A 22707-nucleotide genomic window follows, 5' to 3' on the forward strand; every position below is an offset into this window, starting at 1 on the left:
TTTCTGGTCCTTATTTGAATGAGATGCAAATTTACTAGTATCTCAATTTGACTAAGAATGATCAATGGTTCTGCAAAGATTGCAAAAGAAATGTTGATGTTGAATCTTCCTCAACATAGTTCACTTAAGTTGTATCTAGACATAAATTACTTAATAAGCATATTTAATGCTATGTTGCATCATTGCCTAATATTCAGTTTGTTGTAAAAGGCTGTATTGAATCATCCTTTTGTCATCTGCAAAAATAAGAAAACTTAAACCTATGTGTTTCCCTCATTTATATATAGCTTGTTTTATATGTATCTTGTTTTAATGATGTCATTATTTATTTACTATTTTCATTGCTGAATTTTGATTGGGATTTATAATGTAATTAGTCTCATACGAGACATTAGGTTCAATTATATTTGAATATTGTTATTGTCATTCATGAACAAAAAGCAAAAAAAGTACAAAAAATTAATAATTCTACATCGGTTATACAACAAACCGATGTAGAATGCTTTAACAATTCTACATCGGTTATACAGATAATTGATGTAAAGTGCTTTACTATGACTAGCATTCAACGACGTTTGACTGCCACACCCGATGTAGAATGATGACAATTCTACATCGGTTATTGGCAAGACCGATGTAGAAAGCGGATCATTCTACATCGGTTTTTTTAATAACCGATGTAGAAAGTGGATTATTCTACATCGGTTTTTGTAATAACTGATATAGAATGGTTAATATTCTACATCAATCGTCCAACCGTCGTAGTAGAACGACGGTGTTTCAACGACGCCAACTACAATGACGCGTCAAAACCGATATAGAAAGGCGCTTTTAACCGATGTAGAAAGCCTACTTTGTAGTAGTGAGAGGCCATTAAAATGTTTTTAAATGTAGGTTTTAACATCGGTTTTTACTAAAAATCGATTTTAACTAAGTGATGTTAATGTTAACATCGGCTTTTTTTTATATAAAAAACTGATGTTAACATATCATTTATTAACATTGATTTTTAGTAAAAGAAACTGATGTTAACGTTAGCATCACATAGTTAACATCGATTTTTAATAAAAACCGATGTTAACTCAGTCATGTTAACATCAGTTTTTTGAAAAATCGATGTTAACGAAGTCACATTATTTATAGTTTTGTCACCGCATTTTTGTTAACATCGGTTTTATAAAAAATTGATGTTAAGGTAATGATGTTAAATGTATATTTTGTAGTAGTGCCCAATGCTACCTCGAAAACTTACCATGCAAATGGGTGATCAAGTCACAAACAGTAATATTAATACAAGAAAAGATAATGCAAATGTAATATTTATAAATAGATAAGAAGAAAAATTACATCAAGAGTAATTGGTTGTCAATTTCCCAACAAAGGAGGTTTAGCCTCTCATTGTTATGGAGGCTTTACAATTATAAAAGGGAAATATTTAGTAAAGGGGAAGAAGATAAGGAAGGACGTGAAGGAAAGGAATGACTCTCAATGCTTGCTTGTCCTTCTTCTAGCCTTTGCTTTCTATAAGGAATTATATTCTCTTGGAATTTATGTGTGTTTTTTCCTTCTTTTATCTTTTTCTTTTATAGGTGCAAATTAGCTTAGTGCTATGCGGGTTTCTCACGCTAAGTTTGTCTTTACTTTCCTTAATTAGCCCTGTTTCTCTGAATTATCCTATTTTTTTGGCTTTATTATACTCAATAAGGATCATAAATTCATCATTTTTAGTATTCTTGGCACAAAAACTTAAATGATGTTAATTTAACAATTATTTACTCAAAAAGGAAGAATTATGAGAGAAAAATTACAAATTCCTATATAATTTAACCCCAAAATATACTTATAATTAGCAGTTATCAATGTGCATGCTCAGCGAGTGGTCCCTTGTCCAGCTAGACTTTTTGTGCTGTGCTCAGCACGCAACCTCGTTCAGGGAACATTCAATGTCGAAAAACATGATTGTGTTACGTTTTAAGAAAAAAAAAAAAAGAGAGGAAACAGAGGCATCATTCATTCTACAAAATAACAAAGGCTAAGGCACATCCATTGGGGAGGGACCCATTCATTTGGAACACTTCATTTCCATTCTCCATTTTTCTTCATTATCTTCCACTTCCTTTACCCTTTTTTGTATTTGTGAGTCTCTCATTGTCACGAGAGGCTAAACCCCCTATTGTTGAGAGTTTAGTAACCAAACACTCTTGATATAATGATTATAACTATTTATTTAATGTTATTTTAGTATTATTGTCTCTTTTTTGTGCTTAATATCATGTTTGTTGCTTGATCACCCATGCTCATATAATGTTATAGGGTTTAGGCATTGGAAAATATTTATCTCTTAAGAACTGGAAAATAATATCTAAGTAATCCATCTCTAGGGACATAATGATATTATTTAGCCTAATTTATGAATCTCTATTCATAATGCAATTTGTCTAATTTATCTCTTAAGGGATTAGGGGAGAAATTATATAGATTAGACTCTTTCATGTGAGGAATCATGACTAGAGTATGTAAGTGAATGTAGATAATATTTAAAATAATATTAAATAGAGAAAAATCATTAATGTTGTATCAAAAATAGTTCTGGTGGGCTGAGTCCCAACATGTCTGTAATTCTGTATAAACTGTCACTTCACTACTCCGAGTGTTTGTTTTCTCAGCCTTACACATGCTAATTCTATAATTTAATTTATATCGAATTTACAATTATGTGTCACTATGTTACAAATATTCGATTGAATTCATTAATTGCTTAAAAAAATAAAAATATACAAACTCTAAGTACAGTCAAAGTCTATATAGGCTCGTTACTCGATTTTACCGTTTTAAAATACTATTTAAACGAATTAGTATACTTGTCAAGGAGTTAACATCCTCCTTGGTTTGAAACTTTCAATTCCAACTAAGGAATTAATTCTATTAAAAAGAAACTAAGGATTTAATTATGATGACATTGAATAATCACGTAAGTACGAGGCATCGTCCCGGATAAGCAGCTACAACATCACTCATAGCACTGAGTGTGTGTGTGTGTGTGTGTGTGTGTAGTCAGAGGAATGAGTCCAAGTGATGGAGGACATGGTTAATAATGACACCCAAGTGCATATGGTGGACTAGGAAAGTGTAATCAATAAAAGCACGGATAAGGTGCTTAGGTAATTTGGCATCTACTTTAGTATGTGAATGGGAGTTAATTATAAAGTTGGTTTGATGATTAAGAGAAGAGAAAGATTGTGCATCAAATTCTTCAACTAGCATTCTAACAAAAAAAAAAAATTAACTGATAAAAAATACTTTAATATGTGAATATGATTTTCCTAGCTACCCACCTCTAATAGTGGCACACTCACAAACATAATATAGACATTTATGAAATATACTTTCATCTCCATATCAAGTATATATATCTAATATTAGAAATGATATTTATACTTATGAGGTCCGAACGATGCTTTTAATATGGAGAGTTTCTCCCTAAACTAAGGTCGTAATTCATTTATCCTGTCATAAAAAGTAGGAGCCACAACGACTATATATTGCATGCAACTTGCAAGATATATATGGTCTTTTTTAAGCAAAAATTAGTCTTAAATCATGTATACATGATTATTACAAGAGATAATTCTGAATGATATGAAACCATACATGCGTGACAAACTGAGACCAGTTCTCTAACCAATTTTCTTTTAGATAATTATGTCAAATTGCACCAACTAATTTAGATCATAAATAGGAAAAAAATACATATATGCCATGATAACAAATCAAAGTATCAAACCCTGTCTGGCTGTTTTTTTTTTTCTTTTTAATATGCCAAAAAAGACTTTTCTACTCCAAATAGATCAGCAAGATATATTTTTTTTCAAGTCTAAAACCTCTCCAATCATTGTCCTTTTTTGGATTTTAATATTTGAGTTGAGTACTTATTCCTTTTTTGGGGCCAACTGTGATTGTATTTCGACAATGACGACAAAGACTCCTGTATTTCAACCATTCACACATTGAAGTCATTGCTCGTTCATTATACTCCATGAATGTCATTCTCTCAAAAATCAGACGTAAATTGTTTTGCAATGTTGTTGACTACTTAGATTCCATCCTCCTTAATTATATCTCTTTCTATATATATTATATAAAAATATAAAATAACAAAAACATCGTATTCCCTTGATCTCTTGGATGTACATGCATGACTCTTCGGTTCTCCATCTTCTTCTCTGTGATGTAATATACACACCAAGGCTAATATAGTATAATTAACATAGTTACCCGATAGTTGTTTTTTAAGTATGTACGTAGTCAACAATTTGATCTCCAAATCTGTTAGTACAAAATAATATCTATTAGAAAAGATACCCCTTTACGTAGGTAAAAGAAGACCAAATCAAGAAATCTATAAGCTAGTACAAAATAATATCTATTAGAAAAGATAACCCTTCACATAGGTAAAAGAAGACCAAGTCAAGACTATGATAAGTGGATAAGCCAAGTGGAAGATTTTCACACACATATATAATATATACCAAAACACTCTTCAGTCTTCTCTAAAAACAAGAAAAAAAGAAAAAGAAAATATAGGCCTACTCTATGTGTTCGACACTGATAGTCGTACAAAATGTCTCTGACACACTACTCCAGTGTCAGATTAAAATATAATTTTTTTGGGGCTTCAACACTTTAACACACCGCTTTAATAGGGCTTCAGTGGAAAATTTGTTTTTTGAAAATTTTAAAACACAAATTTCAAATTTAGAAAGTAGAAAGACAAAAACTTATCGCATATGCTTCTCTTCTTTGCTGGTACGAGACCTTTTGATTTTTTGTTGCCCATTGTTGCACTGACTTCTCTCAACTGTTCTTGTTAATGGTAAGTTTATATATACTCCCATAGTTTCTATATTGCTCTTCATTTCTCATTCTCGACCTGCATACTTTCTTTGCTGTCAAAAGGAGTGGCTAACTCTATTTTTATTTCACATGTGAAAACCGGTGGTGTATGATAATTTACTTGTTGTTATGTGCTTATGCGTGTCATATTAATAATGAGACAACACCATCTCTTAAGGGGCAAGTGCTAAGCTGGTTCACCCACTCACCTGTGCTCTCAGGTCTTCCAAGCTTGCGTTTAGATTTTGGTAGAAATTGGACAAGTTGGGTACCGTGAATCCGCTGCACTTCAATGTGAGTAAAAAGAGTTGAGGGTCTCCAACTGCTCCTTCAAAGCTCCACCATGACCACAACACCAACAAGGTTAAGGCTACGACCTTGAGTTGCACCATTTTCTTGTGATTCTTAATTAAGGGTTCAAAAGACCGGTTTGATATAGGCCTCAAAGAAAAAAGTCTAGTTGTCGATGATGTTCATGCGTGGGTTGATTAAGGTTGTCCAAGTCTAAGATCTGACATATGGAGGAAGACTAGTGTTTCTGTTAGCTATGTATGTATAAGAAAGAAGTTTAGTCATTTTTTTATAATATTCTATTAGGTAAAATTTATAAATGAAATCATTTAAAATTTTATACGTATATAATTAATTTGAATGAATGATATAAATTTAGAGAGAAAAGGGTAAATTAAAACTTTTGTAGTTCTGATAAAAAAAATAAAAATAAAAAAGTTAATTAAAACTTAAGAGTACTTTTATGTTGTTGAGAGGAATGAGTCTAAGAAATCAAAGAAGGTTATATGGTGGACTAGGAAAGTGTAGTCAACAAACAGAATTTAGTCGGTTTTGGAATGTACTTCCATCTCATGTATAACTATATTAGATATGATATTTCTATGCTGATAAAAAGAATTATATTTGTACATAAAATAATTACAACATTTTTATATATGACTTTCTTTTCATGATAGAAAAATAAAGAAAATATGTATCTTGATCAATAATATTATTTTCAAAATTGTTATATGAACACATGATTTACAGGTTCTATATGAATCTAAAAAAAAATATCTTTTGAAGAGCTTCTGTCTCTAAAATGAACACGTAATGGCATATTCTATGATGAGGAATCGACAAGTGTATCATGAGATTATTGAAAAAATTAAAATGAATTAAGTTTGATGAGACTATTGTGCCATTAGATGAACAAATATGATTTATAGAGTTTATATTTGTGCAATTTGACACATGATGAGATGGAGGATCGAGTTCATAAAAAAAAGAAAAAGATGGAGGATGGTTAATATATAATGACACCCTAGTGCAGATGGGGGACTAGGAAAGTGTAGTAAACAACATGTGACGGATTAGGTGCTTTGAAAATTTGGCATTTACTTGAATATGTGATCTGGTAGCAACCCACCTCTTAGAGTGGCACACTCACTAAAAGAATATAGACAGTTTTGCTCCATCTCCATGATTAAGTATATCTAATATTAGAAATGATATCTTAAAATATCTGACCGAGTATCCATATGAAGTTGGTCCGATTTTAACGGGAAATTACCACTTAGACTAAGTATATATGGATACAGATATTATCCAATTATATCCTTATTCAGGTGGAGTAAAGCTGAATTTATTTCTTGAGTAGTCCAAAATGACTGCATATATTTTTTGAAAGTGGAATTGACCCACAAAGTTGGTTGGAATGAAGCTCAAGCAGTGCTTGTTGCAAGGATACAAATACGATATCGGTAATGGGTATGGGATACGAGACTTTTCAAAAATCTAGGATATGGGTACATTAATAGATATTTAAAAAATATGTATGTATATAAAAATATAATTTAAATTGTATGACTATAAATCTTGTAAGTTATAAAAAAACATAAATAAACAATTTACAATATTAAAAGAAATTTAATTGTTTAATGTGATATCACATTTTAATAGTATTATGATACCATATTTTAATAGTTTTAATGTTATCATTTTATTGTCCATCATCACTTAAAAAAATTTGCCTCTATAGCTTTTTATATAGGAATGGAGGTTGTTGTCACTGTTTCTTGGAAACTTTATACAACAGTATGTGTTTTTTCGAATCTTTTTTCAACATTTAGTTTCTAGCTCAAAATGCAAAAGTTCATCGTATGACAAAATGAAATAGTACATTTATAAACTTTACAAATGATGAGTTGGGCAAATCCAACGAATTGGATCTGCAAACTTTGCAGTTTTACATGTCTATTGTCTATAACTTGTTGTGTCTCCATTTTCTTGTGTAACCTAGACTTGTTTAACCAACCATCAATGTGTGAATTAGAATGAAAAATCGTTCATTAGTTGTAAGAATACAACAAAAACTACATTATATCATTGTTCATAATAATAGTAGGAATGGGAAGGGCGAGGTCCTAGTTTAATATTTTACTTGCGAATGCGCGCACATCCTTCTGCATGTTGGGCCAGAAAAAATTATCTTGCAGGCAACGGAGAGTTTTCGCAATGCCTAAATGTCTGCCCAAAGGAGTAGTGTGAAATTCAGCAAGAGTGAGGACGAAGGAGTCGACAAAGGGGAGCCACAACTTTCGGTGATAGAAAATTAGGTCATGTTGAATCGTGAAATTCGAGTGCACCGTCGGAGCATTGCAAATTTGCTGCAATAAGTGCCTGAATTCGCTATTGTTGTGGAGAGATTGGCGGAACTGATCCATGAAAACGAAATTAGGCATGGTGAGGGTTAGACATTGGCTTGATGGGGTAGTCATGTGAGACAGAGCATCTGTCGTGGCGTTGCCGAAATCGGGTCTGTATTGGATGGAATAGTCGTAACCCAAGAGCTTTTAAAGGTATTATTGTTGTTGCTCCGATGTCTAGATTACCTGAGACATAAGATCCTTAAGACTCTTATGATCTATAAGGATGGTAAAATGGGTACCCAGGAGGTAGTGTTGTCATTTGAGCATGGTGATGGTGATTGCAGGTAGTTCGCAGACATACATCTGCATCCTTCACTACTAGAAAATATACATTTTACATCGGTTATTTGTGACTTTCTACATCAGTTATTAATCGATGTTGAAAGTAATATCATTAACATCGATTTTTTAAAACCGATGTTAACGTAAAATTGACAATATCGGTTATTTAAATAACTGATATTATATAATAAGAATTACACCAAAAAAAATGTATGAATGTTGACACTTCACATCGATTTTTATACAAAACCGATGTTAACTCATACATTAACATCGGTTTTCTACAAAAATCGATGTTAACTTATACGTTAACATTGATTCTGTATATAAACCGATGTTAACTTCCAAACGTTAACATCGGTTTTTTACAGAAACCGATGTTAACGTATTTCGTTATTAACATCGGTTTTTTAAAAAAACCAATGTTAATATACACAATCAACATCGATTTTTAGAAAAACCGATGTTAATGTATAAGTTAACATCGATTTTATGGAAAAACCGATGTTGTTTGTGTATAATAACATCAGTTTTTTTATATAGCCGATGTTACTATTTGAATTTTTTTTAAATAATTTCTCTGTTTTTACAAAAAATCCAAAATTTAACCTGTAAAATTAAAATCAGACCACACAGCACAACATATATCATTTGCATTCTGCTTTCAAACAAGTTTTAGCAAAAAGGTAGCTAGTAAACTATCCATTGTATAAAATCAATTGATAACTATGAATAAATAATTTATTAATCAACAAATATTATTCAATGTTAAAATGAAACAACAATTGTAAAAAATGTAATGCAAGCTAGTAAACTAATTAAGTAACCTAAAGTTACATAGTTCATCTCCCTAACATCCTAAGTTTGATTTCTAACTTTGAGATAATATTGTGCCCACTGGATGCGAAACACCTTCAATCTTTCTGCTTCCAATGGTCTAACATCATTAAAATACTGCATGATCAAATAAAACATAAGTTAATAATGTAATACCAATGATAAGATAATCAACTTTGTTTGAAATAAAAAATTACCGTTTCCCAATTATTCTTGAAAGTTCCTAAGATTATTGTGGACATCAAGTGCATGACGTAATAGCCACACTCAGTGCTTCCTTTTTGTCTATTACACTAAATACATAATGAAATTTGGATATTAAACGTTAACTACAATTAGTGTACACACACATAAAATATATATATAAGTAGAATTTTTATTTAAATCACGTACCTTAACAACAATCCACCTAGCACCAGCCTTGGATTTAGGTTGTGGAGTATCATCAAGTCCTTTCAAAGCACTGTTGAATACAAGGAACATTAAAATATTGATGTTGTTGAGTTATGCTAATTCAAATGTATTGAAAAACAAAACTGACCTGTTAATTATTCCTTTAAGGTAGCTGTCTGGCCTGTTATGCAAGGAACAAAACCAGACAACAAGATTTTCCTTAGGCAAAATGATGACCATTTGCCAGTGTGCGCTACAGTGGAGACGAATATGGGTTATTGTAGTATTATACATTATTTAAATTCAGTTGTTTAGTTCGACTTACCCATTCAGGTAGGCTCCAAGGTAGACATCACATTTTGAACTCTGCATCCAACTCTTCATGTAACTTTCTGATTCAAATTGCAATTGCCTAGATCATTGAATGAACTATGACTCGAGGAATCCATACACATCTGAATTTCCAGCTCGCATACTTGTCTCAGTCATATGCCTATTGTTGTTTAGACAAAGTTAATTATGTATGAATTTAAAACAATAACTTAGGTAATTATCTAAATTGACTTACAGAATCCACAACTATATAACATATTTGCTGAGACATTTACCACCATGTGCAATTTTAGAGAGATCTTCGTGCTTTATGTACAACGAGAAGTTTTGATTAAACACCCCGAACACGGTAGCATCCCACATAACCTGGAGAGGCTTCAAAAAAAAGCTATAGGATGGTCAATGCCATCAAATATAAGGGATCATCGACCTCATGATCCGACCTATCTTGAGGTTTTGTTGGAGACACAATTGTTTGTTTATCAAACATGATTAATTAACATAATTTAATTACAGTGAACAAATCAATTGAAAAAAAGAAGCATATAATCATAGTAAAATACCTGTTTTGATAAACGCTTCACAAGATGTGTCGGCCAAGCAAGGAAGGTGTTAAGTGTCTGCCCCACTAAACTAACCTCGTCAATGGGTACAGGAATGAGAGCCTCTGCATCTTTAACCTCCTCAACACTAACCTTCACTTGGCCATGCAACAAAGGGATGTTGTGAACCACTGTGGATCCCTCATAAACTCTTCCTAGGGCAACTAGGCGAGAAGGATTTTCTTCGATGTACAACCCACATTTGTCTGAGTCATCCGTCTCTAGATCGTTCCTTGAGGGATCAACACAACTCTCCTTTGTGCTGACACGAGCAGCTGAGGGACCAACCTCAGGCTCCAGAGGCAGTGCAAGTCCCTGTGATTGCATCTATGATTGAAACTGGGATTGCATCTGGATGAAGGATAACATCAGCTGCCGAGTCACTTTTTCTGTGATCGACTCCTCCAGCTGGTCCCTGATTTGTTGAGTCAGCTGTTCGAGTTCTTCAGGAGCTATGGAGAAAGAACTGTGGGAGGTTCGTGGAGCTGATCTAAAGTATTGCTTTATGGTCACACCGGCTCTAGCATCACGCACACGACCAGGGTGTTCTTGTCGCCCAATGGCAGCAGTCAGGATATACTGACATCCATAGGGGACAAACGAACCCTGTGAAGCCTTCTCCTCCAAAGAATCCTGTACAGAACACATATATTTGTTTAGTCATTCATAGAATAAACAAAGATAATTACAATTCTTGATTGAAAATGACTTACAATCTTCTCAGCAATTTCCTTTGTTGCCTCAAACGTCATCTGCCTAGTTTTCTTGGTGCAGGCCATCTTCCACTTCACGTGTCGTCTGATGGAAGATGAAGGGTCAATGACGCCCTCAGTGCTTCCGGACTGAGCAGCTTCCTCCAGTTTTTTCTTTGTCTTTTCAGCCATCATCTTCTATTCTAAATATTCATAACTCCCACGAGACACCAAGTGGGGGGCGGTGTTTTGCTTCTGGATGGCCTGTGCCTTTTTCCGCACATCCTGCAAAAATCAAACATTAATGAAAATCATTACTACAATGTATTATAAGAGCTGAATTTTTAGTGGAAAACAATTAAAATGACAAAGTACATACCTCCCACGAGGGGTCTCTGCGGGTCTGACAAAACTGGACCTATTTCTCCTTGCTAATGTCGTATTTTTCACAAATAGTGTCGTCCACATTGTCCTTGTCGGCTGCAAGTGCTCATTTCCTAGTCAAATCAAATTTAAACTGTCTCCAGCGCTCCTCGACAGTCTGAAGTACTTTCTTCTTTGTCTTACCGTCAGAAGCTTCAAGGATATCAAATTTAGTTTGACAAACAATAAATTAGGTTTTCTTGTTAGTAAATTATAATTTTTGGCTAATAAAGAAAATGAAAGATGAGAACTAAAATACCTAAATATCCTCTTATATCAAATCCTTCTGAGCAGCAGAGGCTTCCTTCCAAGTCTTGTATGTCACGTCGACCTTATCACGAGCGACAATCCCCAAATATGTTCTTAATTTCTTCCTGTGGGGACCATCGGCCTTCCCAGTCGCAGGATCGACGTGGACCACCGGTCTCTCTGCCCCAGGTTGTCTAGTGGCCAAGGGTCATAGTCGTGTGGCTTTGCTTGTCCGCTTCAAGGTCGACGGAGACTCTGATGCTACTGCAGGAAGAGGGGGAGGAGGAGAAGGAGGAGGAGGCGAGGCAGGTGGAGTAGCCATGTGCCTGTAAAGAGAAAAACATGAGTTCATTAACATTATCAAAAAACTGAATCAGTTATGTAAATGAATGTACCGAAATGAAATACATAATTAGAAAATTACATTAGATGATGTTAATTAATTCTCCTTCATCATAATCATTATGATTAGCATGAACGCCGTCATTTTTTCTTCTTCGAAAGCATTAGGAGTCATTTGTGTGGACAAAGGATTAACATAAGTATCAATGTATGAATCATCATCTTCTACATTAACACCAATTGTTTTCCCGTGCAAAACCACGGACCACCTTTCATCACAAGGGTCTTGCACATAAAATACTTGTTTAGCTTGTTCTGCCATAATGAAAGGGTCATTGTGGTAAGCTAGTTTCTTTAGGTCTATCAACATAAATCCTACATCATTGGTCCACACACCGGTGTTGTTGTCAACCCATTTACATTTGAAAACACAAACAATAAATTTGACATAGTTAAGCTCCCAAATGTCATCAATGAACCCATAGTAAGGGATGAAAGCTACACAGGGATTGTCATCATGTACACTTGCGAAGTGTTGAGATTCATCCCTCAGGGTGACCCCGTTGTTTTGCATTGTACTTTTCTCGTCTTGTGCTTTTGTATAAAGGGAATACTTGTTTATGTCGTATCCTTGCCAAGTTATAACATTTCTTTTAGGCCCATCTGCTAGCTTTCTTAATGTTTTAGAAGTATTTTCATCAGCAAAGATTGTATCTTTAAACCAATCAAAGAAAGTCTAGTTATGCTTTTTCAAGACCCAGTTCTTTAAAATTTTTGGAATACTTTGTTTGACTAAACATTCATGTTGAAGTATGTATGACAAAACTTCATTACTGTTATTCAACACACATAAGTGAGCTTGTAACAAATCTTCTACACTTAGAGTGATAACACTCAGTCCTCTTGAACCCTTACTTCCCACTTTGTCGTCATGGCAAGACTTAAGAAGCCCAACAGCTTTAGCCTTTTCAATGTACTCTGAACAAAATTCAATGGCTTCTTCTGCAATGTACCTTTCAACAATAGATGTTTCCGAACAATGTAGATTGTTGGTATACCCTTTTAAGATCTTCATGTATCGCTCAACTGGGTACATCCACCACAAATAAACGGGACCACAACATTTGATTTCTCTGACCAAATGAACAATTAAGTGAAGAATGATGTCAAAGAAAGCAAGAGAAAAATACATCTCCAACTGACAATATAATTGCGACCTTATTTTCCAGGTCATCAAACTTGCCAGGATCAAGGACTTTACTACATATGGCATTGAAGAAAAAGCACAGGCGAGTTGTGGATAACCTAACTTTGTTAGGCAAAATGTCTCGTATGGCCACGACTAACAATTGTTGCATTAACATGTGACAATCGTGAGACTTTAACCCTACCAGCTTAAGCTCCTTCAACTGCAAAGGCTCTTAATATTTGAAGAGTATCCTTGTGGGACTTTGACCTGGTGCAGACATTGACAAAAACTGATCTTCTCATTTTTCGACAAAGTATGACAAGTTGGAGGCAAGTATATTTTTTTCCCATCAGACCTTGGATGCAACTGCAATCGTATGCCCAACTCAGCTAGATCTTGACGGGTATTCAAACTATCTTTCGTCTTGCCTTGAATGTTAAGGAACGTCCCAATGACATTATCACAAACATTTTTCTACACATGCATAACATCAATACAATGCCTAATGTCAAGGTCAAGCCAGTACGGAAGATCAAAGAAAATGGACCTCTTCTTCCATATGCAAGTCTTACTTTTATCCTTCTTTTGGGTCTTTCCAAATACAATATTCACCTGTTGAACCCGCTGGAAGACCTGCTCACTAGTCAACGGTATCCATGCAGTTTCGCGCTCTTGACTTCCATTAAAAACTTTTTTCAATCGCCTGTATGGGTGATGAGGTTTTAGAAAATGTTGATGCCTAGTGTAGACTATTTTTCTACCATGTTTCAGTTGTATGTAGCTTGTGTCTTCTTCACAGATAAGGCATGCATGATGACCCTTAACACTGTAACCGCTCAAATTCCCATATGCTAGAAAGTCATTAATGGTACAAAAAAGCATTGCACGCATTTGAAAAGTCTCATTCTGAAACCCATCAAAGACTAAAACCCCCTCGTCCCACAACTTTGTCAGGTCTTCAATCAACAGACTTAGATAAATATCAATGTCATTTCTTGGCTGTCTTGGGCCCAATATCATCATAGACAACATCATGTATTTTTGCTACATGCACAACCAAGGAGGCAAATTGTAAATTACTAGTAGAACTGGCCATGAACTGTGTTGAGTGCTTAAATTTCCATATGGATTCATTCCATCACTGGCTGGTCCAAGCCTAAGATTTCTTGCCTCTTTGCCAAAATTTGGATACAAACGATCAATCTTCTTCCACTGGGAGCAATCAACCGGATGACGGATCATTCCATCAGAGTTTCTCCCATTTGCATGCTAGGTAAGGTCTTATACGTCGTCTCCATTAGCAAAAGGACTCTTAAACCTTGGAATGATGGGAAGATACCACAACACCTTCACTGGAGGGCCCTTCTTTGAGTTTTCATCAGAACTGCAGTCCTCATCATCCTTCACTTTGTACCATGATGCCCCACACCTAGGGCATTTGGACATTTCTTCGAATTCATGCCTGTACAGTATGCAATCATTCGGGCAAGCATGAATCTTCTGATACTCCATACCCATCGGACACAGTATCTTCTTGGCCTGATAGTAAGTTTTAGGCAACGTGTATTGCTCTAGAAGCAGCTCGTGCACTACTTGAAACAATGAAGTAAAGCTTTTGTCACTCCACCCATATTTGGCCTTGACATTAACCAGACTTAACAACATCGACAACAGCGTCAAGGAATTCTTGCACCCCGTATACAAAGGCTTCTTTGAATCACTTCGCAATTCTTCATACATAGGGACATGTGCTTGCTGAAATGACTCTTGTCCAAGGTCACGAATCATATCCTCCAATTCTGCATCAAATGGTTCAGATTGGGACTCACTCTGCCTGTCTGTCAATTCACTATGCCATATCCACGTCGTGTAATTCTTCTTAATCCCATCACACAATAGATGCTCCCGTATGTCATCCAATATTTGTTGTCTTCCGTTCAAACAATTGATGCAAGGACAATAATATTTTCCATCCTTATCCGGTTGACTTCTTTCAGAGGCAAATTGCAAGAACTCTTCGACGCCTTCCTCATATGCAGAGCTCATGCGGCTTTCATTCATCCAACTTCGATCTATCTAAATAATAACTCTATGATACTCATAAAGTTATTCAATGCATGGAACTTTCACTTTTTTATTATAGGTGTGGCCCTATCACGTTCAGGAAGACCTTTTTTATGATAGCTTCATACCTCAAGGTTAATTCTATTTTGTTAAATTTGACAAAATTTCGACAGCATTTTGCATTGGTATTCAAGTACATGACATGAAATCGGTGAAATTAATTTCCCGATAATCAAGTATGCACTCAGAGAACAACTAGAAATGCATTGTACCGAAATTTCATCAAATTCAACAAAATATTGTTAACCTTAATGCATGAATCTACCATAAAAATATCAGTCTCCCCAAACTGTCCAAACGGACAATTCAAGATTGAATACAATGATTAATGCAAACTGTTTGCAAGAATCATTGCATTCAATCTCAAACGGGAATCTAAGGTTCACTCATTATGAACAAAAGTTGTATTTAAAGCAAAGTACATTAATGACATACAACAACGTACAAAAACAATCGCACAAAATTAAGTATCAAAAGTTTATGAAAAACTGTCGTACCTATGATCATGAGTAGTACAGTGTCCAACAACGAATGTCGTTATCACAATGCAAAAAACTAGACAAATAGTGCCTACAAAAAAATATTTCAATGCTAAGTGAGATATAACGCAAACTTCGATATATCAAATAAAATTCGATAGAGGGAATTATATTAACAAGTGTGTGTGTTAGAGAGAGAAAGAGGAATTGGGAGAGGGCGTCGCTAACGAATCGTAGGATTAGTCTTGTTTGGTTAGTCTTACTCGGGTTCGTTGGTTTTCTGTCTCTCTCTCCTAAGTTTGTATAATGTTCGTTGTGAAATGCTCTTACATCACCTATGAAAATTGTTAAACATGCTGCATCATCTAATAAGCTTGTTCAAACTCAGATATTTTCATTTTTAGTTGCATAAACAATGATGAAGCCTAAACCTAACTTAGTGTTTCCAGTCTCATTTATGTTCCTTATTACTCATTGGTTTCTATTGGCTCAAAATGGCAGTGCTAAGAGTTCCACATAGATATTCAACATGGACAAATCCCTCTTTCCTTATGTTTTCACAACCCATCATGATTGGTTTTAATCCACCATTGATTCCATAAAATCAGAAAAATAGTTGATCACTCATCTAACAAATGACAGGAACCTGTGTACTCAAACTTATTGGAGCTAGATATTTCAACAAGACTGCCATTGCAGCAAATTCCAAGGTTAAAATCAACATGATTAAGTTGTTGTAGTACATGATTATGTTGTTGTACATACTTTTTTTTCCTACAAATTCCAAGGTTAAAATCAACATGATTATGCTGCTGTAATACTTTTTTTTTCTTGTTGTTGATGTTATATTCAAGTATGAAAAGGAGGAATTAGAAGGGTATGTGTGTCACATGTTTTAGAGCTAGCATAGAAGATGATGGATGATGTTGGAGTATGAGTCTACAATATAATTAGAGAAAAATATGTGATGATATGATGAGAGCCACATGCAATTGTTGTGGGAATTTTAATTTGTTTGGAGCTAGGCTACAGATTATTAAGAAAGGGGGTGTGAGAGGAAAGGCTTTCTCCTGGGTTTGGCTATTCATAAGCAACAAAAAGAAAATTAACAAAGAATATAAGTGGGGAGGGTCAGTTTAGGATAATCAATAACTCTAAGCAAATTAATAATTGAATATTTCCATTTAAAAAATCTGATTTCGCATGTTATTAATGAAGGAGGTGTGACTAGGTTAAATAAGATGACAAGTTCCCTACAGTGTGGAAAATCTATTAGCCAAGACAATGCTACACCCTATATTTCCTCCTTCAAAACCAAAATATACCAAAATTAAAACATCAATCAGAACTCAAAAGCAAAACTAAATACGCAAGAAAGAAAGAAAAATGAAGGGATAATAACTATCCTACCAGTGCTATCCTACCCAATACCAATTAAGTTAATTATTCTCAATGTCTTTGCAATGCTAGCAATGCAGCGGCCAGTTTCTAAATGTCATTCCTGTGATGGGACAAGGGATCACACAAGGATCAATCATGCCCTATTTGTTAGCAATTGAGAAAGAGACATATATAGATTACATTAATTAATGAGCTTTTCATCTCACAAGGGTTTTTGGCTCAAATTGATTTCATTAGTGAAGATGGAGTTTAAGTAATTAACAAAGTGGTCTAGGGGGGTTATTTTCTGGATATATGTGGCTTTGCACAACTATATAAGGTCCCAATTGAGTATGAAATTAATCTCATAAATCGTAACAGTAAAGGTGGTTGGAATTCATTTTCCCATATGAACAACCCCCCCTCCCCAAACATTTCCCATAAATAAACAAAACTTGACCTTAATTAACCTTTTTTATGTTTTCATGTAATCCAAATATCTCTCTTTCCAAAAAGCATCCAGATATCTCTCTCTACCTAGTTAGCTGGATGTATACACTAAAGTACAGAGTGACTTCTTTTTATGATGCAGGCTAAGAATTTTCTAGCATGTAGGAGAGAATTCGAGCCATGTTACGTACTCAATTTAATTGACAAAACTCTAGCTACCACACGAGTTATGTTTTTTAGTGGACTTAGATATCTTATAATTGACAATGACCTGCTGGTACACAAGATATATGATATACCCCATTTATCCACTGTGTCAACATCCATAAATTGTGAGCTCGTCATTTACTTTTTTTATCACAACATTTATTACTTGAGCTACAATTTAAAATCATATCTTCAATTATTGGATTGGTATTAAATACAAACTCTATGGTATAATTGATTTTCAGGTTGGTTTTGATTTAATTGGCAACCGAGAAGATTCTCTCTAGCCCTATTCAACACTCTTTTTTCTCCTGTCAAATGATACAGTCCCCAGGAAACGAATTTAAGTTTAATTAAAGACAATTCAAAATGTTCTAACCAACAGAAACAAAACTAGTTTTATTAATCATTATCCTAAAAACAATAATTAAAGAATTAAAAGTAAAATAATTTAGAGTTAATAGTTAATTACAGTTTTGATCCCCTATTATCATTATTTCTCAAATTTGTCCCTTCTACTTTTTTAATGTATTTAGTCTCCTAATTCTTTAATTGTAATTTTAGTTCATTTATTAACTTAATATTCAATATTTGACAGAAATACCAACTTGACCCTGTATTACACATCCACATCAGCATTCTGTTGTTACATCAACAGTTCCATTAAATATAAGATAGTAAAGTGAGATCAAAATGAAATTAGACCAAAATACTATTGATTACTTGTGAGAACAATAAATACTAGTAGTGAAATGCAGATCGAGTAGAGACAAACTTACTCGTGGCCTAAGATGGTTAGAGGAAAATGATTATGGTCTTTTGTGGTCCTAGAAAAAGATGTTCTCCTAAAAATCTCTTCTACCTGATGGTTCCTTCTCCCTTCATCACCCTTCTTCTCCCCAAATGCTAAGTGTGCTGCTACAAAACAAAAACTTAATGTCGAAGCCAATGCCCATCAAAGCCAATGCCCATCAAAATCCAGATATCTCTTTCCAGTCAATAGAGATTATTTGGCCCATCAAAGCCAATGCCCATTTCTTAGTGTCAGAGCTTAATGGTCACAATAGTGGCTTGTGTGTGGGCACAATCACATGTGTACGAATATATTTTGCACAGAATGAGGTGCAACAAGATACTAATTTTGCGTGAACCAAATTATATTTGAAGAAATATAGGGGTGACTATATTAATTCCCTAATCAGGAACCCCAAGGATCATCACATCACAAACCCCAGGACAAGATGGGTATTTTACCGGGAGATATAAGCTTGGTCGCGAGTTGGAATCCCCGACTGACATTTCTCACAAAACTAACAAACTAACATTTGCCCATTAAAAAAAAGATAGGGTTTAAATTGAATTTTTTGAACAAATAAGTTACATTGGGGTTGAGTTTTCATGCTTCAAAGTACAAACCTATATCTCTATATAGAATTGTTCAAGAAACGGTAGGTGTAGGTTGATTGTGCTAAGCTAGCATTTTATAGCCCACCATTCGAAGCAGATTGTTTTAACACTTAGAGAAAGAAACAGAGTGAAGAGAGAAATGTAGGTATGATGGATAATATGATGTGATAAAAACATATATATGAACAAAAATTATGAGAGGATAAAAACAGATATATGAGAGAAATTATGCCATTTATATGCTACATTTTGTCATGTCACATAGTGGACAAGATCAACATGTCTCATAGTATCACTTCTTTGCAAGTGCAAAGCCTCTGTTTCTAGATCCATATGCTGGTTGTTTTGTCCCTCATAATACTCCCAAGGATGTGATTCAGGACTTGCATCAAATTCACTTTCATCCCGTCTCACAACTATAAGCAATCATCAAGAGATTCCTTTCATGCTCAAGTATCACACGGGTATCATAGAAATCATGCATACATTTCATAAATATATTAAGTTTTTCACCATTTTCGTTATTCATCTTAACAAGATCAATCAAGATACATAACAAAAATCATATTTTCATTGTGTATCTTAACATAAAAATTGAGATAAATAATAAAAATAAGTTTCTGTTGTGTTATTATGTGGTGTGACTTCACAATATATGATTGCAAATGTGTTTCTTTTGTGTATCTTGATAAATTTTGTTGATATATACAATGAAAATGTGTTTTTATTAAGGATATTTTAGTCAAAAACATTTCTTTTAATGGTTTGGGTGAACTTAAATAAAAATTGGTGGAAGTAGCAAAGCCCGAATTCATATCAAGTAATGCCAACTAGAGCTTTGTATGTTACTTTTGGGCTGTAAAAACTAATCAGTGGGGTACTAGAACAAGTTTAGCCTAAGAAGAAAAAAAACGGAGTATAGGCTTTGTAACCATGTGCTCATTTTGGTTTGGTTCTACAAACTCTCTGAAAGCTATTCCTTCCTTTCTTTTTCATTTCATTTTCTTACGGATAGAGAATGGTTTTTATATGGTTACTTGGATCCTGCACCATTTGCGCCACCCACATTGACACAAGCAAAACATAGCAATTTCAAATAATCAAAATTCAAATCTAATAACCCTTTTAAAATCACAACCATGTGAACGTGAATTTGATGATTTGTAATCAACATTCAACAGGGACAGATACAAAGGAAAGAAGCAAAGGCATAAAGACCAAGTGTGAAAACAACTTGGACTTGTAAATAAGAAACTAGTGGTGGGTGTTTGAAGTTTCAACAATGAAGCTTGAAGACAAACATTACAAAACAAGAATTGCCAAAAGCAGATGGCTGACTCTAGTGTTTGTGTTACCTTCTTGGCTTGTATTTTTCCTAATAGTGATGTGATTGGGACGTAAATGGCCACTTAAATGGTGAAATATTGACAAATATGTTTCACCCATCTAAGAACAATATGTAACACATTTCTATCACAATACAAATTTATCTTGATACAAAAAGTTGTAAATGAAATTTAGTTATGTTCATATATATGTAAATTCAATTCTCACTATGTATTAAAAATTCTATTAAGTTACATTGGGGAATTTGTTCAAATAGGCAAGGAGAAACACAACACACCAAAGGCAAATAAAAAAGGGGTGGTGAAAAATAGCCATATAGGGTTTAACTTAACAAAGCTCATTTCAAGAAATTGCAAAGAGGGAATTACCTGACTGAGAAATTGTGGAGTATGGAGGTTCCTGTTCCTGTTCCTAAAATGTTGAAAGTTCAGTGTTGGTGTTGTTGGGTACCTTGTGTTGATGTCGGACTCCAATGGAGGATGCTCAGACTCACGACAGTCATGAACCCCGACGGCGGTCATGAACCCCAGTGACGACGATGGTCAGGAGGATACGATAGTGACAGGTCTTCGGGGTGAGGGAGAAAAAGGCTTTTGTTTCTAAGACTGAGCGCGCCAGGGGAAAGAGCCTTTTGGGTTTTAATTTATCTATAACACAACATCGGTTTTATAAAGAAAACTGATGTTAACATCAACTGGTTAACATCGGTTTTTTAAAAGACCGATGTTAACCAGTTCATGTTAACATCGTTTTTTAAATTACCGGTGTTAACCAGTTGATGTTAACATCGGTTTTTCAACAACCGATGTTGATGTCAGTAAATTAACATTGGTTTTTCGGAAAACCGATGTTAAGGAATATACATTATTTACAATTATGCCACCACATTTAACTTAACATCGATTTTGTCAAAAACCGATGTTAATCTGCCGATGTTAAATCTTCTTTTTGTAGTAGTGCTTGAGTAGAAAACCTTGCTAAAGAAAGCAATAGGATGCGATTGCTATTATAGAATTGTGCCCATGGCAGTAGCGAATGTGACAGTTTCCAATATAAAGGGTAGACTGAAGTTAGGGGGGATCAACATCGGTGCTTCAGTCATGGCTCTTTTCAAAGTATCAAAGGCGAGTTGGGCATCATCGGACCAATTGAGCTGGTCCTTCCTCAAGAGCAAAGTCAATGGTCTTGCTATGGAAGTATAATGGTGAGATCTGTGGTAGAGGATGGTACAGGCCAATCGCACATGGCACTGATTTTGCTTGGTTTCAGAGCTACGACGACAGCTGAGATGATATGCCCTAAGTACTAGAGTGTTTCCTTTGCAAACAAACACTTATTTCTTCGCAGGTGAAATTTGTTCTGAGCCAGCACGTTGAAGATTTCCTCTAAGTGTAAGATGCAGAGATAGTGATGAACTATACATAAGGATGTCATCCAAGAACATGACAACGAACAAGCGTAAGAATATCTTCAACAACTCGTTCATGGTGGCCTGAAATATGGCCATCGCGTTGTAGATACCAAACCACATCAGCTTATATTTCTAGTGTCCGTGATGGGTTCGAAAAGCATTTTTGGGAATATCTGCTTCAACCATGTGATTCTGGTGGAATCTCTGTTAGAGGTCAAGCTTTGAGAACTAGGATGCATTGCCCAATTCATCAAAAATCCCATCGATGACGGGCATGGGAAATCGATCATTGACCATGATCGAATTTAGAGCTTTGTAATCCATGCAGAAGTGCCAATGCCATCCTTATATTTGACAAGCAAAACGGGGGAGGAAAAAGGGCTATGGCTCAATTGGATGAATTTGGTGTCTAACATAGTGGCCACCTATTTCTCTAATTTAGTCTTTTGGAAATGTGGGTAGCGATAGGGACAGACGTTGATAGGGTTGGTGTGTGGCAGAAGGTGGATACAGTGGGCAATGGTACGTGGAGGTGGTAGTGCATTGGGTTCCTGAAACAATTGGTCGAAATGGAGAAGAAGGGTGGTGAGTTCTGGTGGTGTGCGAAGGTCGATGAACAAGGAAGAAGGCTCGAGCGATTGGGCCGGTTAGGAATCCGAGATAAGTGGAACATAGCTGAGATGCTCTGGGTTTGCGCCAACCTTTTAATTCGATGGGTTGAGGTGTTGGAAAGTCGAAGGGGAACGTCAGCCTGAAGGTGGACCTAGTGGCCCAAATATGAAAACACCATTGTTCTAGTGGTGTAATTCGTAAGTACAAGGCCTAATTGCTTCAACCATTGGACCCCAGGTACTATATCTACCTCGCTAAGGGCCAATATAAAATGATTCACGTTAAATGAATTATGCTGAACACGAAATGGCATTGTTGCCCACCATGACCTGAAGTAGGTCAATAGAAGATGT

At 35.0% G+C, this 22707-nt stretch overlaps 1 long non-coding RNA gene across 1 annotated transcript; it reads left to right on the forward strand.

Moving 5' to 3' along the window:
- The first annotated feature begins 4579 nt into the window (after positions 1–4579).
- Positions 4580–5530, forward strand: LOC114372906. The gene is made up of 2 exons (XR_003658387.1): positions 4580–4873; positions 5115–5530. It is a non-coding gene; the product is annotated as an uncharacterized LOC114372906 (long non-coding RNA).
- The last annotated feature ends 17177 nt before the right edge of the window (positions 5531–22707 follow it).

This window comes from Glycine soja, chromosome 11 (genome assembly GCF_004193775.1).
Source record: "Glycine soja cultivar W05 chromosome 11, ASM419377v2, whole genome shotgun sequence".
NCBI classification, from domain to species: domain Eukaryota; kingdom Viridiplantae; phylum Streptophyta; class Magnoliopsida; order Fabales; family Fabaceae; genus Glycine; species Glycine soja.